The following is a 17940-nucleotide window of genomic DNA, read 5'->3' as shown; positions in this document are numbered from 1 at the left end:
TCAGACTTCTAGGTCTGTAAGATTATAGGACCTGTGCTGTACCATATTATTTACTGAAGTCAGATGTAAAGTATTTGTCTGTGTGAGTGTGCGTGTGTGATTTTTTTATGAGGCCTATTACATTAGCCAAAATATGATAATGTTCTAAGAACTGGACATATTGACTATCATCTGGGAGATGGGAAGATGGGCAAGTCCAATCAGAGTCTTCATGATCTTCATCTTCTAATTCTTTTAGTGTCTGCATTTGTATCCTGGTCTTAGAAAATACCTGCAGCTGTCTTGACTTCATGGCACCCAGGTCAACATCTCACACTTTATACGTGTCTACTATTTTCCCGCCACTGTCCTCTAGTTTCTGTTTTTAAAAAGTGTCACTGTAATGTATGATTATCTTATGTGAGTCTGAAATGAATTGCTCTTCATCTTGACAGCAGAGACTCCTGATGTACTGTCTATACAGACCCCAGATTCCACTCAGTTCATCAACATTAAACATTTGTGTGGTAACCATGGAAAGCATACTCTCACCATGAGCATCTCTAGGCTGCAACAGATGTGTTTTTTTTTTTTTTCAAGAAGCAGTTTGGATACAATGTTTTCTTACTAAAGTAGACAGGAGACATACAGACAAGATCTTTGCAGCTACTAGGGAAGTAAGCAATTGTCCAACAGCTGCAGTACTTTACCTATAATCACAGATATTTGTTAGGAGAAGTGGGAGTGATCTCGATAAATCTGATACCCTTAAAAGGTTGTTCCATTTTATTCTCCTTTCCTACATATTTATCTGAAAGCAACTGCTTTTTCCTTCCAAGGAACAGGGAAAGGAAAGACCTTTAAAACTAAGAAGCTGTGGCTACTACATCCAGGTAAGTGTCTACAGAAGGAAGCAGGAAGGCATCATGCGACTGAGAACATGGACACACTTTCTATTATGTCAAAGAGCTACAATGTTGTCAACTACTTTTAATCTAGCTTCTAAGACTGAGTCTTCCCAGAGAACCTAAGGTGGAAACCCCTGTGTTTCCATGAATACTCAAAAGAGATAAGGTAAAGAAAAATAGATAAAAAGAAAAAGCAGGCTTCCTCCCAAACAGATAAAAAAGAAATATAACTTTATATTTTGTACATACTTTATTGTTTTACAATTTGTTTTCAACTAAAGTCTCCTGAATTGCTCAACTTGCCTGAGTTGGACCTGAAAATTTCAATGTTATTACCTCAGTCTTCCAATAAAGAATTTGTATCTCAAGGAAGAGGAACGGGTCTGTGACCACATACGTAATCATCCTTATGTGATTTCTATTGGCTGCACTCAGGTCATAAATAATGAGCTACTACTTTTACTTGAAGGTGCAGAGTTGATTTTGGGCCTGCAAGTTCCTGGTTCCAATGCCAGAAAAGAAGGAGGATTATGGGTGAGGCAGATGCCAGCATGTACCCAGATGTAAGCCAACATACCTGGGACACACACAGGCAGCCACAGGCTACAGGCCTCATGGAGGAAGACATTCAGGCCTACAGCCTGCACACAGGCAGGCTGACGAAAGCTAGGGCTCAGGCTCCAGTGCCTTTGACCTCAAGGTCATAATTATGTATCACACAAAAGTGATGCTTCACCAAAAATAGTGATATAGCAGATTCTATCACTGGTTCCTTGGACAGTTAGTGTCAGCCATTATGTGTAGACTTACAACTTCCTGAGTGTCCAATGTCAGCCATGTTTTAGCTGACTCACACCAGAAATCCACATCAACACTGTGTGGCCTAAGCATAAATTGCTCTGAAGACCTTCAGTTTCCAACAGAGACATCTGGAGCAGATTCAGAAACGCGTTCAGTTGAGAGAAGCTTCACCTTTGCGTGCCGTTTGGTTCTGTTGAAACCGGCGCAGTGTACTGCGAGACACTAATCTCTTGCTCTTTCTCAGCGAGGAAGGAAGCGTCTTTTCTGTATGTTCACCGCATTCGGAAAATGTAGTGACTTTCAATCACTGCAGTCAGATCGTTGAGCGACTAGCACGTTCCAGAAGTTAATGGTGAAGGATGTGTTATCTGGAGTCTTGCAAAATTCCTACACAAGAGCCGCTGGTTTGCGGAACAATCTTCTCACCTATCAGATCTTCCTCCAGGGCTAGAAGGAAGTAAGATAGGGGAAAACCATGTTTTGATTTTTTTTGCGTTTTTTTTTTTATATCTTTATTATACTTCGGTTCATCGTACAGTAAGTTTGAAAAGCTAAAGCAAGTCTGTGAATGTGTGTCTGTGGGAAAATGGGAAGATCAGCCAATCAGCTCATTGAGGACTTTCAACACAGTGAAGAGTCCACGGGGCTGCTGTTTGAAAAGTACTGAAACTGAAGTGAGGATGTCGACTCACATCGCCACAAGAAAAGCCTTGTTAGAGACTTCCTGGTTTCCTGATTGTCTGTGGACGAGTCTCACAGTGCGAAACATGTTGGAGTGGTATATGAAAATACTTTCCGGAATCTCGCCTCAATCTGTATGTGTGAATAGTAGTCGAGTTCATCAGATACGGAGTGATTGCCTATTCAAGCCTCATCCACTCTCCCACTCACCAGCGCTCTTAAGCAGCATCTGCATGGCATGGTGAAGAAAGAAAACATCCTGGAAAAGAATCTTGAAGCTGTGTAAATCCAACAGTGTCAGGTGAAGAAAGCATTACATGTTTTCTTCAAAACAATGTGAATAGTTGATGGAATATTTTTTTTTCTTCTTCAAATTCAAGACAGACCTATAGAAAAGGAATCATCAGAACTCTCAATTACACAGCACAGAATTGCCAACAGTCAAAATTGCCAATGTTGTCTTCAGTAGAAATGGTTCCAATGGTTTTTGTGGAATTGCAATAGGAACACAAGAATGGGGAGAGTTCAAACATAACATTCACAGAAGAAGTCACTTGCTTCTATCTGCAGTTGACAGCCACAGAGAAGACCATGACCTAGGGATCGGCACCATGTAATTACATTACATTACAGCACCAACCCTTCATTAGAGTGTTCATTTAAGTAAAGTTATATAGTTGTAAATATAGACGAGGCTCCATTGTAACAAGAAAGTCTTCCCCTTTCACCATGGGAATTTGTACATCTCTGTACAAGGTCTAATAAATTGCTAGTAGTATTATGTTGAATGGGATTCAAGAAAAGGGGAGAGGAAGTTGGCATGCAGGTAGGCTAGAAGTTCTTGAATTAAATGTGATCACAGGACCAGTCTTCCTGGAAGGTGATTCATGAGTGGGTGTCTGAAGAAAGGAGGAGATGAAGGCTGAGGGCTTTTGGGAGAAAAGAATTCCCGCCAAGCATCCCCAGAGCAGAGGCTCTGGGAGACGGTGTAGGATGAGGATAGGGCAGCAGAGAACAGGTAGAGAGTATGTTAGGCTATTTAGTTATGCATATGATAACTAAATATTCAAGACTAAGCAACCAATACAGCACAGAGCATATCTGTCTGGCAGTTTTAGAGACGGTAAGGCCAAGGGCATGGGACCCACATCTACTTGCCATCTAGTGAAAAATTTCCTTATGTAATATGAAGTGACAGATGGAGTCACGTGGTGAGACAGATCAAGTGTCTGACTATCTCTTTCTCATCTTAAAAAGCCACTAAGGCCTTCATGGAATCCCCACCCCTATGACTTCATCAAATCCTGGTTATGCCTCAGACACTCTAAACCAAATACCACTGACATATACGTTTGGAGACTAAGCCTGCGACATGAGAACTTCCAGCACACACTCATTCTATGGCAGGGAGAGTGGCGGCAATGGAGGTTAGGACAGAAAAGGACTCACGTGATGCTTTACATTGTATGGTTCTGGGTTTGTGCTCTGGGTGACTTGAAAATGTGCTGGACGATTTTGAAAAGGACTGATATAAAGACGAACCACAGTCCGTGTAAGAAGGTTGTGGCACTGCATATGGAAGATAACTTTATAAAGGTTTGCTAAATATCCATGAGGAGAAATCCAAATAGGAAATGAGGCAAAAGGAGACTAGAATTCCTTTGCATACCACAGTGAGGAGAGACAGACTGGGGAAGCTATTTAAAGGTTGCTGAGGTGACAGCCGGGACTAGAGGCATAGCAGGAAAGCATACAAGAGTCGCCGGATGCTGTGTGTGTTCCCAGGTAGTATGTCAGACTGAGCGGTCCAAGTGTTCAAGTGGCCAAGAAGACTCCCTTGGATTTAGTGTTATGACTGAGGCTTTCCTTAATCATGGCGTCTTACTCCCTGCGCTAGTGTTCTCTGGGTCCCGTAGTTGAGGCACTAAGATGCCTGTGTTCATCTTATTTCACAGTCTTTGATGTCAGCTACCTACCTGCCTTCTGCTTTATTTTGATAAATCTGTTGACATAGACATAGCTGGGCCATAAAAAGCTCTGTCTGTTGTCTGTGGTGGGCCTTGTGTAATGAAAACAGCTTATCGCCCTCTGCCACTGTCCCCTCAAGCTTTACATGATAAACAGCAATGCTGAAGCTTAAGCCACATAAACCCTTTCCTCCCCAACTTGCTTTTTGGTCATGGTATTTCATCGCAGCAATAGAAACCCTAACTGAGACAGTCAGTATTTGCCACAAGAACAGAGAAGCAAACCAGGATAATGCGTTATGGGATTATTCTGGGAGCCAAACACATTTTGACTTATCTTCGTTCTCTTTTCCTTCCAATAATGTGAACAAAGGCACTGGGAACACAGGATAGAATAGGATCAGGGGTGTAAGGAAAACCCATGAAGTTAGGGTTTGGAGTCCAGACCTCTCTCGGCGCCTTATTCTGAACTCAGAATATCACCCCAGCAGTTGTATGTTTAATGAAGCTTTTCTCATTAAACTTTTGCTTTTGTGGAAGGGTACCTCAAATCCTTCTCAAATTTGCAGCCCACCGTCTTGCATGATACTATGTATAGAGTACCCACCATATGCCTTTTGACTAATAATAACAGTAACAATGGATGTTGAGGCTTCCTGGTGCCCGTACTGGTGGAATTACACTTTAGAGAGAAAGAATAAGATGGCTTCAAACAAGAAGAATTGTATGGAGATCCAAAACTTAGCTCAAGAAAACAGAAGCAGTGAAGGACCCAAGCAGAACGGGAGAGTTTGGATTTGGGGAGGTGGCCAGGAGCGAAAGGTTTGTGTTGAATGTGAACCAAATAGCTTAAGACTTTTTCTGATAGGATTTGAAGGAGAATATGAATGTTTTCACTCTCTGGTCTCTACTTCCCTTTAAAAGCTTATGTCCTAGCCTTGCTAACACCTTTGCACACTTCCTCTCCCCATCCCATGACATCCCTGCAGGTCACCATGCTTCTGCTGCTTGCTTGCTTTGCATATGTTGTTCCCTACATATCTCCACCAGCAATGCTCCTGCCCCCTTGATACTTTGTGTGTGTGTGTGTGTGTGTGCGCGCGCGTGTGCATGTGTATGTGTGTGTGCATGCTCAGGCATGCATATGCTCATTTGTGTATGTGAGTGCATGTGTGGTAGGGGTGCATATATGGGCATGTGTGGAAGACAGAGAAAAGCTTCAGGTTCTGTTCCTCAGGAGCTGCCCACTCTTTTTGTTTGTTTGGTTTTGAGAGGGGCTCTCTCGCTGGTCCAGAGTTGTGTAGCTCACTGAGTTGTCTTTGTGTAGGTTAGGTTGTCTGGTTACTGAGCCCCTGTGATCGATCCATCTCCTGCAAGAATCTGGCATTGCACTCAGCTTTTGTCTGAGTCCTGGGGATCAAATTCAGGTTCTCTCACTTACACGCTCATCACTTTATTGATGGAGCCGCCTCTCCAGCCCTCCCCTCTTTGCACTCCATGAGCCCTAGCCCTTGAAGCTCACATATCAGAAAGGATGCCTTCGGATTTATTACGTGTCTTATTCCTCACAGCAGCCCTGTGAAAAGGCCCTGCTTTGTCATCGCTATTTTTTAAAAGCCTGAACAAACTGACAGTGCTTTAAAAAAATTCATTTTCTAGGTGATTAAACCTGGTGTAGTGTAGGTTAAAGAATAGTGTAGGAGCTAGAGTGTTTGATGCAGAAAGCTCTGCCTTCTACTGCCTTGGAACACGGACTCTCCATTCCTTGCTTAAATATAATCACATGACTCTTCCACAATTATGTATGCAATATTTTGTCAGTCTAAATTGTCATTGTTTCCAAAAACTTTGTGTGCCAAATCGCTCTCACTCCCCTTCCTTGGTGACTTCTTTGGAAGATCACATAACTGTCAAGTCACATTCCCTTAGTAAATGCTAGTGCAGTTTATAATTCTAATTTGTCCTTTTTGGAGACATTTTTCCCCCCAGTTGCAGGGCAAGCTTCTGGTTCAAGGGACTTGGAATAAAGACTGGACACAGAGTTGTCATCCCCTCCCCCACCTCTCCTAGCTCTGATTCAGCTCCTACTGGGTTAGAGGTAAGCAGGGAAGAGAGATGTGGAGAAAAGGGCAAAGAAATCTTTACTTAACTGGTTTTGGTCATAGCCCTCTTGCTGGCTGTTTGTGCTGAGAGACAGACACCAAGGGCTGACATTTGCATGCGTGTAGCAGAGGTGCGATCCTGGTGGGCCATGAGCAACTGTGGGGTCTTCAGAAAGCAATGTAGGCCAGACAGGTCCCTCATACTTGAGACTGGGATCCTGCTACAAAACTTCTAGAAGCTTCTCTTACAACAGCTCCTGTCACTGGGGCTCTTTCCATAAACTCTCGGGGCTGCCATTGCCTTGCTAAGTGGGTTGTCACTTGGGCTGAAACTCCAGCAAATTTGCTCATATATAGATAAGTCCCATGCTACCCATACAACTATTAGAAAGTCTATCTGCTGTGAAGGATAAAGACTATAGGAAGCCACTCTTCTCCCCTCTGTCTCCTCTCCTCTTCTCAGGACACCCTTTAACCATAGGACCAGTCTGTCCACAACCCAAGCAGATGCCTGTATCCTGTCCTGAAATTTGTGCTCCTCTTGCAGCAAATATCCTTGTCTACTGCTTTGGAATTTTAAAAAAGTGTGTGTGTGTGTGTGTGTGTGTGTGTGTGAGAGAGAGAGAGAGAGAGAGAGAATGAGAGTGTGTGTCTGTGTGTGTGTGAGAGAGGATGTATGTGTGAGTGTCCGTGTGTGTGAAAGTGTGCATGTGTTTGTGTGTGAGTGAGTGTGAATGCGTGTGAGAGAGTATGTGTGTGAGTATGTGTGTGTGAGTGAGAGGAGTGTGTGTGTGTGAGTGAGAGTGTGTGTGTGAGTGTGTTGTTAGAGAGTATCTGTGTTTGTGATAGTGTGAGTGTGTTATGAGTGTGTGAGTGTGTGACAGTGTGTGTCAGTGTGTGTTTGTGTGTGTGTATGTGTGTGAGAGTGTGTGAAAGAGTGTGCATTGTGTGTGTGAAAGAATGAGTGTGTGTGTGGTGTGTGTGTGTGTGTGTGAAGGACCGATGGTGACTATTTTGTTTTCTTAGATCCGTCTCTTTCTCCCCAGCACTGAGATCATAAATACACATTGCCTCACCTTGCGTTTTGTATGGTTCCTGGGGATCAAAGTCAGGTCTTTATGCTTGCGTGGAAAGTACTTCACCAATAGAGGTATCTCTCCAGCCTCTTGAAAAAGTATTTTTCCCCTTTTCATAAGCTGTGATATGTATAACCCCATAGGCAGAGGATTTGCCTAGAATTTGCAAGGTCATGTGTCCAGTCCTAGCGCTGTAAAGGTTTTATCTGAAGAACACATCATTTATAATCCCATACCCAGTTTAATAAACACCAGCAAAAAACTCAACCCTGTTTTTCCTTTTGAGAACTGAAATATTTCCCAGCACATCATCTGACTCTAGATTTTGTGTTAATTCATTCATGTACATTAAAAAATATTTTAAGCATACTCATATTGTTTCTACTGTAATAAGTTACCAGAAGCATGGGGCTTAAGGCAATGCAAATATACACTACTACAGTGCTAGAGATTTTGAGGAATGCATGGGTATCCCTGGGATGAAATTAAAAGTATCAGGAGGGTTGCATTTTCTTCTTGAGGGTCTAGCAGAGACTCTAGATTCTTCCCTTTCTTTTTTCTAGAGGTCCCAGCACTCCTTGGCTGGTAGTGGAGTCCATCTTTAAAACCAGCAACATGGCATCTCTGATACCTCCTCAGGTTCTAAGTAAAAGACCCTTGTGACTGAACTGGGACCACCTACCTCGCTCCTCAACCCAGTTCTTTAATGTGATTTCACCTTTAATTTCTTGTCTGCCGTGTGAGTTACATATAGGCTAGTTCTCAAACACATGTGCAGATATCTGAGAGACGGGATTATTTTGCCTACCACATAGGTTATTTTTCTGAAGAATATTTTGAATAATTTTTTCTGTGTTCACAGAAAGAATTGCTCTTTTCACTTGGTCCTGTTTTAAGAAAACAGAAGCTATAGCTTAATTGGTGCTCACTATTCCACTGTATGAACATAATACTATTTAATTCCAGTGTTAAGAAAAATTCCATATTTCGTTTCAGACTCTTAAGAACATTACAGGGACAAATCATCTTGCAAATATTCCCTGATTCATACGAACACATTTTAAAATGTTGTTTTATAGCTGGGCAGTGGTGGTGCACATCTTTAATTCCAGCACTTGGGAGGCAGAGGCAGGCTGATCTCTAAGTTCAAGGTCAGCCTGGTCTAGAGAGTGAATTCTAGGACAGCATGGCTACACAGAGAATCCCTGCTAGACAAAAAAGGTTAGTGTGTGTGTGTGTGTGTGTGTGTGTGTGTTTACCTCTGGAGGCCAGAAGAGACATCAGACTTCCTAGAACTGGAGATGTAGGTGATTGTGAGCTGCCTAACGTGGGTGCTGCAAACTGAATTCAGGTCCTCTTAACTGCTGAGCCTTAACAGGCATTTCTTTACTGTTGCTTTAGTAATGACGTTGAAGCTGTTTCTTGTGTTGTAGAATCATTCTTTGCTTGTTAGTAGCTGTGAAGCTATTTTGCATTGTCTTACCTGCTTTTTCACTCTGAGTTCTTTTGTGACCTTCTCGATCTTTATTCTGTCATTTTATTTCAGTCTCAGTGTGTGAATTTCTTTGCATTTATGTTCTGAGAATAGCTTCAAACAAATCCTGTAGTCCATCCTTGACCACCAGGGACACAATGCAAGAGTCACCGTGGATGCCTGAAACCACAAGGAATCTTGAAATTAAAATGTACTATGATTTTTTTTTCTGAAGTCATAACTTATGATAAAGTTTAATCTTCAAATTAGGCAAGAAGACTTTATAATAATAGTTAGCCATAGGATAATGGCAACAACCCACTGTAATAAAGTTACATAAATACAGTCTCTTTCTCTTTCAGAATCTTAGGCTAGAGCCTTTTTTTTTTGAGGGTGGGAGATGATACATCGCTTGAACAATGAGATCAAGTGAGGTAAATGATGTCGAAATTAGGCTTTCCCGCAAGTATTCCTTTAACACAGACACTGCAATACCTGGGATCGACTATGCAGACCAGGCTGGCAGACATCCACCTGTCTCTGCTTCCCAAGGGCTACAACTATAGTGGCCACTACACACAACATCTGTGGATCCTTTTAACGTGCGAATGTGGGAAAAGACAAGGGAATGGTGCTCTGTGTTTACAGGGCAGACAAGCAGTGAGTCTGCTCCCACCAGCCTCCTCACAGCAACCAGCCTCCTCAGAACAGCATTCATCCCCCATGAGGACAATGTCTTCACAGCCAGAAGGTTCCCTCTGGAGCCCATCTCCTGACACGATCTCACTGGAGATTGAGTGCCTTCTCCGTGAATGTGGGGAGACACATTCTAGATTGCAACTGCTGGGTAGGAAGGATGGAATTAGGGGTGAATTAAACTGACAGAAGGCTCACAGTTTTGCCTTTAGGTCTTGAGTTTTTAAAATAAATTCTGATTCTGGTAACTTTTTTGTCATTTTTGTTGCATTTTTATAATGGCAGATATTTAGCCTCTTATACTGTTATTTTTTTCTCTGTTGGTTTTTAGTTTATACCTATCTTAATTTTACCCCAGGGCATTCCCAAGGAATGGCAATGAGTACTCTTAATTGATTTCAGCTTATTACAAATGAATCTTATCCATTACATCATATATCATTGAATAAGATTGAAATAGATTTTCTTTTGCCTACACCCCACTTTTAACTAATTTTATCAGATGTGTCATAAACCTCATGATTCAGATTTTTCTTTTAGATTTAAATAGCCAGATGTCCTTTAAGTAAATCAGAAAAATGAAGACATTGGCTTTCCTATTCATTGGCATATTTACTATGTTCCAGATATTCAATCTTTGAATACCACTTTTCCCCCTGAGATACAGAAGAAACATTGTAAATTGAAAATAAGACCTATTTCTTGCAGTGTAATATCCCAATAATTAATTCTATTAGCCTTTATGTTTGTGAAGGGGTTTTCATTTCATCTTCATGTTTTTTCAGATTATCTTTCCTACAATAAACAATTTGATTTAGAAAACAAAAACGAAAACAAAAGTTTCAGCCTTGTGGTGGTTTGAATGTAATGTCCCCCATAGTCTCATAGGGATTCTCACTATTAAAAAGTGTGGCTTTGTTGGAGTAGGTACGGCCTTGTTGGAGGAAGTGTCATTGTAGGGGTGGGTTTTGAGGTTTCCTATGTTCAGGATTCTGCCCAGTGTTTTAGTTGACTTCCGGTTGCCTGCAGTTTGTAGGACTCTTAGCTATTCCATGAGCACTACAGCTGCCCGCATGCTGCCATGCTCCTCACCATAATGATAATGGGCAGAAGCTCTGAAACCATGAATAAGCCATCACAGTTAAATGTCTCCTTTATAAGAGTCACTGTAACTGGAGGTTTCTCTTCTTCCTGTGGTTCCTAAATATCCACTCTGAGGCTTACTATTAACTTCAAACTGGTCTGTTAGCTCAGGCTTATTACTAACTAACTTTTACATCTTAAATTAACCCATTTCTACTAATCTATATATTGCCACATGGGTGTGGCATTACCTCACATCTTGCTTCTCCAGTGGCTGCTGGCTTCTCCCTGACTTTGCCTTCTTTCCTCCTGTATCTCTGTTTGGATTTCCCACCTAGTTCTATCCTGCCTGGCTATTAGCCAAATCAGAATCTTTATTAACCAATGGTTATAATATATACTCACAACACACAGAGAGACATTCTACATCAAGTTGCTATGGTCACGGTGTCTCTTTACCACAATAGAAACCCTGACAAAGACACAGCCCTAACAGCATATTGTCTTATGACATACTCTGCTTGTGTTGTGAAGTCAAGAATGACGTTTTTGCATTATTATCTTGAATGAAGTGGAGCTAGTGTTTCCTTGTTTCTCTTGCTAATTTCTTGCATTCTCTTCGGTTTTTATTCATATACAAGGGATCACCAAGTGGTTATGTAGGTGTTTCTTAGAATTTATGTTACTTGAATTTCATTAAATGTGTTATAGCTCTGGCTTGTTGTTTACCAAAACAAACAAGTACACATCTGTGGGACATCTGCCAGCATTTTAAAAAAGTCTCCCCTCTTCTCTGTTCAACTCTCTTGAATCCAATTTTATGTATGTAAAACTAAAACAAAGTTCTTGAATTTTCTGTTTAACATCTTTTATCTCTCCTATTTTTATGTCGAGGGACTTGCGTCCTATTCCCCAAGTTCACTGCTGTATTTTTCTCTTGTGTCATTTTCTGATACAGTGATTTTTCAATGATATTGTCAGATTCCAGAGTTACTCCAGCTGGGCTTTGGTCTCTGCCCTATACTCAAGGCTCTAGGCATTGTGAGTGTCCACAGTTGCAGGTGTTCTTTATGCTTTGCTAGTCTCTCCATGTTCCTCTGTAAGCTTAGTAGTCCTGATGCAGAAGAATCACTAGCCCAAGAGAATAGTTAGAAAATAAAAAATAATACAGAAGTCAATGAAATAAGATGATTATTTTATAATGCCAGAAAGAATAAAGTAAGCCAAATTTAAGAAGAAAAGGAAAAGACAAACAAAGTTTTAAGGGAAATATGGGAGAGAAAAAGTAGTTCCAAAAAACTCACGAAAGCAAAAGCACATTTAAAAATGGTTAGTACTGATAAAGTTCTGTCGAGTCTTCAATAGGAAAACAAAAATAAACATAATCAGCAGAATTTATAAACATTTAATAATCTAATTCCAAACCTGTTAGCTCATTTCATTAAGTGTTAATGACATCATTTCTAGGTCCCCAAAGGCACTTTTATTAAAAAGGAGATGATGGGTTAATACTGCTAATTTAAATTGCGATAAAAATTCTTGACAATCTCTAATCAGTGAATAATACTCCAAAGGTGTGCTTCATAAAAAAATGAGTTTTTCCCAGGATGAAAGGTGAGCATTAGGAAGCTGATCCTTATGCATCTTCATAGCTGGCATAGACACAGGACAAGCTTCTAAATAAATTAGGAAATGTGTTCAAAAAAATCCATCACGATAAAACTCTAAGAAGAAAGCATTGAGATCATCATCAGCTTGTAAAGACACTCCTTTATAATGTTACAACATATATTTAATGGCAAAATAATCAATACTTTCTTCCTAAGGTAAGGAGCAAGGTAAACCAAGTTAGTTCTATCAGGGCTACTCAATCTTACATTAAAAGCTCTACTTGGTATATTCAGTGGTGAAAAATTACAGACATAAAAATTTTGATGAAAGTAAGAGAGAATAATGTGTTATTTTAGGTGACATAACTGTAAACACACAAAAAAATTTGAGTACTCAACATCTAATAAACACTACACTCAATAAATGTGCTTAGCAAGATAGCTATAAGGACATGGCGTCAGATTTGTAATGGTGTCAGTTACTTATCTACTTATCTTGTTGGTGGGGCCAAAAACAACTTGTAGGCATGAGGTTCATTTTGACTCAGGTTTCACAGAAGGCAGTCCATCATGGTGGAAGGCAGAACGGTTGCATCCTTGGTGGTGGGTCTTCTCACCTGGGCAGAAAGGGTGGAGAGAACAAGGCAAGGATGGAGGTTGCAGGAGTGATAAAAATGACCTGATTTCCAGAGACCTACATACCTCTGCCAGAACCCACCTCCTAAAATGACCTCATCTCCAGAGACCTACATACCTCTGCCAGGACCCACCTCCTAAAGGTTCTAAGTTCTTTCCAACCTGCACCCCCCACAAAAATTGGGAAATAAATGTTGAGCAAGCAAGAACTTAAAGAAAAAATAACAGATTCAAACTATAGCATTAATGAAACGCATAAGAAATTTCATATGTAAACCTAAAAGACCGAGAATACGAGACCCAATCTTGCTAAGAAAAAAAAAATTGGAAGATTTTTAACATCTGATTTAAAATTTACATGAAAAGATACAATAACTCAGAAGAAGTCAAACATCCATGGCACAGGCTTGTCAATCTCAAAATAGACTCATAATAATATATTTAAATTTCAATAGAGTGACCCAAATGAGTCAATGAAGGAAAAAATGTACACTGCTATGTATTTATACTGGAGAAAAAGCACATAAAGCCATAACTGCCCCTTTACTTTCTATTAAAGATGTAATATTTGGAATGTGTTAATTAGTATCTGTGGTATAAAATTTATTTGATATTAATGCATTCAACACTTCTAGATATAAATGCATTTAATTGAGAGAAACATGCCAAACTGAAAAGTGATCTTACTTCAAATTTAAGAAAGAGAAAATTTTGATTTAGCACACTGTCCCTTTTTGTTTTATTTTCTGGTTTATGTTTTGTTTTGTTAACTCAATACAAACTAGAGGTATCTGAGAAAAGAGAATAGTAATTGAAAAAATGTCCTCAACAAATTGGCTGTAGTCAAGCCTGAAGTTCATTTTATTGATTAGTGATTGATATGGGTATGTCCATCCCATGGGGGCAGGGCATATGGTGCCACCCATGGTCTTTGCTTCAGTTCCTGCCTCCAGAGTACTGCCCTGACATCCTCAATGATGGACTGTTACCTGGAAGTGTAAGAAAAAAAATAATTTTCTCTTTGAGTTGCTTCTAGTAATAGTGTTTATCACAGTAACAGAAATAAATAAAATACATGGTAAAATCACAGGACTTTACTTAATAGGTAAACTGGGGCTTCTTAGCTGTTATTTTGGTATATAGATTTTGATTTTAAGGCTATAATATTCTGAAAATGTAGCTTTTAGCATTTCCTATTACGTTATATGTAATAGAAAAATTACATATAAGAAAACAGTTATCATGCAAGAATTATATTTACAACATTTATTTATGAGTCTGAATTTTAATATCTAATTTATCTTTTAACATAACTAAGGAAAATTATAATGTCTTCAACTCTTCAAAGACACCAGAAGGATGTATTACCTAAGTAAACAGGAAGTGTATTTTAAGCAACTTCCAAAGTTCTAGAATTGTCGGAGACATCTTGCTGCCTGGACAGTCACCCAAAGTTCTTCTTTGGTGGAGGCATCCATCTTCAGCCTACAGGTCCATAGTATCCAGCAGATTTTTCCATGCAGCAGGAAATTTGAATATCTGTTCTGCCTTGTAATGGCAAAGTTCCTCAGTAGCTTTCCTCTGTGTTCTTCAGAATGTCTGGCAGTTTCTTCTGTGAAGCAGGAACCCTGAAGGATCATCCCATCTTTTGCAAAGTTCAGCAGTCACTTTTCTGTGGGTCCTGCATGTCCAGTTCGTATAACATACCATCAAGCAGTCCAGAAAAGAGCAGCTTCTGGCCCAAATGACTAACAAATTCCAAAGGAGCCACTTTAATGCCCATCTTTCTCTTGAAGTAGATTGCTTTTGCCAGGAGATGTATCTCATTTTTATGAAAAGTCTAAGTTCTTAAAATATTTTAAATGCCATGTTCTGTAGTCTTTGAAGTGTTTAGGTTATCTATATAACTGAAATATAGCTTTGTGTATCTAGAAAACCTAACTAACATGACTACTATTTTAACTATTATAAATATAAAGACTATTAATCTTAATTTTTAATTATTCATTAGACTTTTAAATGAGTTGTATAAGTGTAATACCTTAAACAAGAGTAGAAATACACATACATAGTGTAACAAAATCGACCTTAAATTTCTATCAATTGACTAAGATCCATACCAATGCAAAAGTATTCATCTCTATATTATACCCCCTTTTAAATGAAAACAAACATTTTTAAACAATCATTTTTAGAATTTGGGTATAGTTTTCTCCAAACTACTTCCTGCTGCTTGTTGGGCCAAGTATTTTTAGGGTTCATGGGAACCTTTCAGGGAGTCTTGTTCCATCAAACCACTTTAGCCTGGAAGGAATCCACAGGTTTTCATCTTCTATGGAAGCAAAAGCAGAACCACTTTTCCAAAGAAACATATACTTAGACTCAAATTTTAAAATCAAGATACCTTTAAAATATATGTTGGTGTAGCTTAGCAACCTGTACAATGAAATGTCTTTCTCTACTTAGCTCATTCACAGTCAAAAAATTCAAAGAAAACACAATAATATACATAATCCAGACTCTCTGTGCATCTTTATATGGCTTATTCTTCTTATTTTTCTTTACTCTTTTAAACTATGACTGTCTGTACTCTGTTTCTTTAAAGACTTTGTTTTAGTTTTTAAAACTATTTTTTTATAACTATCTATACTCTTTTTCTCTCTTTCCCAAGTGGGTAGGGTGAGGACAACCTCTGCAGCCCTGCCTGTTTGTTCCATCCAGTCCAATGAAGGCACTATTCATCATAATGGAGGCCTATTCACCACCTCTGCAAGCCATGCTCACTACCCCAACTCCAGGGACACAGAGGTCTATATTGCCATTAATCCATTTGTAACATGTTGCTCACAAACTCCATTTAGGTGCAGGACCTCCCAAAAGAGCCAGAGCTATTCATGCCACCAGTGCCAGCATGAACCAGGAAGCCTTTTCTTAAAGAAGTTGTGCAGTTTTTGCTGTTCATGCTGAGTCAGGAAGCCTTCTCTTAGAGGAGCCGCACCTCTGCTCACTGTCAGCAAACAGAGCCTACCTGAAAAAAAATTGTGTCTACCAAGAAGTTGCGCTGAACTCTGTTCTTTTGTGTCAAGAATTCCTTCCCAAGTCCTCTCAGTTTTTATGTGGATGTAGTTTCCTCACGCTGGTGCCATTTGTAAGCAGAGACTGCTCATTCATTTCCCAGGATAATCACACAGAAATTGTATTAATTACAACACTGTTTGGCCAATGACTTAGACATATTTCTAACTAGCTCTTACATCTGGAATTAATTCATTTCTATTAATATGTGTGTTGCCATGAGGCTGTGGCTTACTCGGAATGTTCCAGTCTCTGTCTCCTTCAGCAGCTACGTGGCATCTCTTTGACTCTGCCTACTCTGTCTCTATATATCTGTGTTCAGATTTCCCACCTGTGAAATCTAAGCCATTGAGCAGAACTGTTTTATTCATTATCCAATAAAAGCAACGCATATACAGAAAGACATCTGACATCACTTATTTCCAACCCTTTGTTCAGTTTGGAGTACTACCACACTGATAATTGCACCCACACTCAGGTTAACTCTTCCCTCTTTTGTTAAACTTTCCTGGAAACAGATGTATAACTACACAAACACATACAGTTTCTATGGTGATTTTAAATTCAATCATATTAATAATGAAGACTGTCACAACTCCACCTTTTGTCAATCTGACACCTCAACACTACACTTTAAACCATAATATTCCATCTTGTCCCCTAAAGTCTTGTTTTTACCTTATAATGCAAAATGCATTTTGCCTATCTTTAAACATCTCAAACCATAGTCTTTCACAGTCCCAATACTGCTCAAAAGTCCCAAATCCTAAGTCTCTTCAGAGACCCAAGGTAATCTCTTAATTTTTAGTCCCATTAAAATTAAAAACAACAACAACAACAACAACAACAAAAAGTACTTCCAATATAAATGGCATAGTGAGAAACAGAAGAATGGCAAGGAAAGACTGGATCAAAACTGAAACACAGACATGCAAACACCAGATCCAACAGCCTTGGGAAGCCCAACCCTCTGGATCTGATAACTGCAGTCCATGTGGCTTCTCTCTTGGCCTGATTCTTCTCTGTTCCTGCATTCCATTCATTGGCAGATATTACATGGTCCAGTCATGGCCAGAATCCTGAGGTCTCTACTACAAATTAGGTTTCACCTTCCCAGATCCATATAATGGCCCCCAGGAACTCCTTGCCAGGGAATCTGACCCAATCACACATTGCCTGGCCTTAGTGGCTTTGTGAAACCTGTCTGCAAACTTCCATGATCATCTTCCCCCACTTTTACACCTTCCATTTCTGCAAAATCAGTACTACATTGAGGAGACTGCCAAGTTCTGCTGCCAGCACTAAACATCATCTGGCTGTACTTGGACCAGTGTTGTAGTAATCACTGTATGTCTTCTCCTGGGGAGAAAAACTTTCATCCTCTAAGGTCAAATCTTTAGTTCAAACTCTTTCCTGCCAAACAAATTTGTATTTTCCCTTCTCTTCACTGGGCCAATCAGAAAGGAAATCTATAAGATCTACGGTGATTCTATATCCAGTTAGGCTGATGATGAAGGCTGATCATCACATTGCAGTTGGACCCCTCTGAGTGAGACAATCTTCTCTGTGGGTCACGGGGGTCAATTAGATGTTCATCGTCTTTAGGACATGTAATGGTTCATCCCCGAAGCATCATGAAAAGGCACGTCAGTTTGTTCATCTCATTTTGTGGGTTCTGAGCTTTACAATCAGACTTGACTCTCTGCCTTACAGAAGCCAAGGCAGAGGTCACTCTAAGAATGACTTTCTTTATGCATGTTTCTTTGTTTGGCTGTTGTTTGAATAGGAGTACATACACTGTCATGGCATCATGATATTTACACACTTTCAAGATCTATTTTCTCAGAGTAAA

The sequence above is a fragment of the Chionomys nivalis genome, chromosome 2, assembly GCF_950005125.1.
Source record: "Chionomys nivalis chromosome 2, mChiNiv1.1, whole genome shotgun sequence".
Lineage (NCBI taxonomy): Eukaryota > Metazoa > Chordata > Mammalia > Rodentia > Cricetidae > Chionomys > Chionomys nivalis.
The sequence above is the reverse complement of the archived record's forward strand: the minus strand, read 5'-3'. Positions refer to the sequence as shown.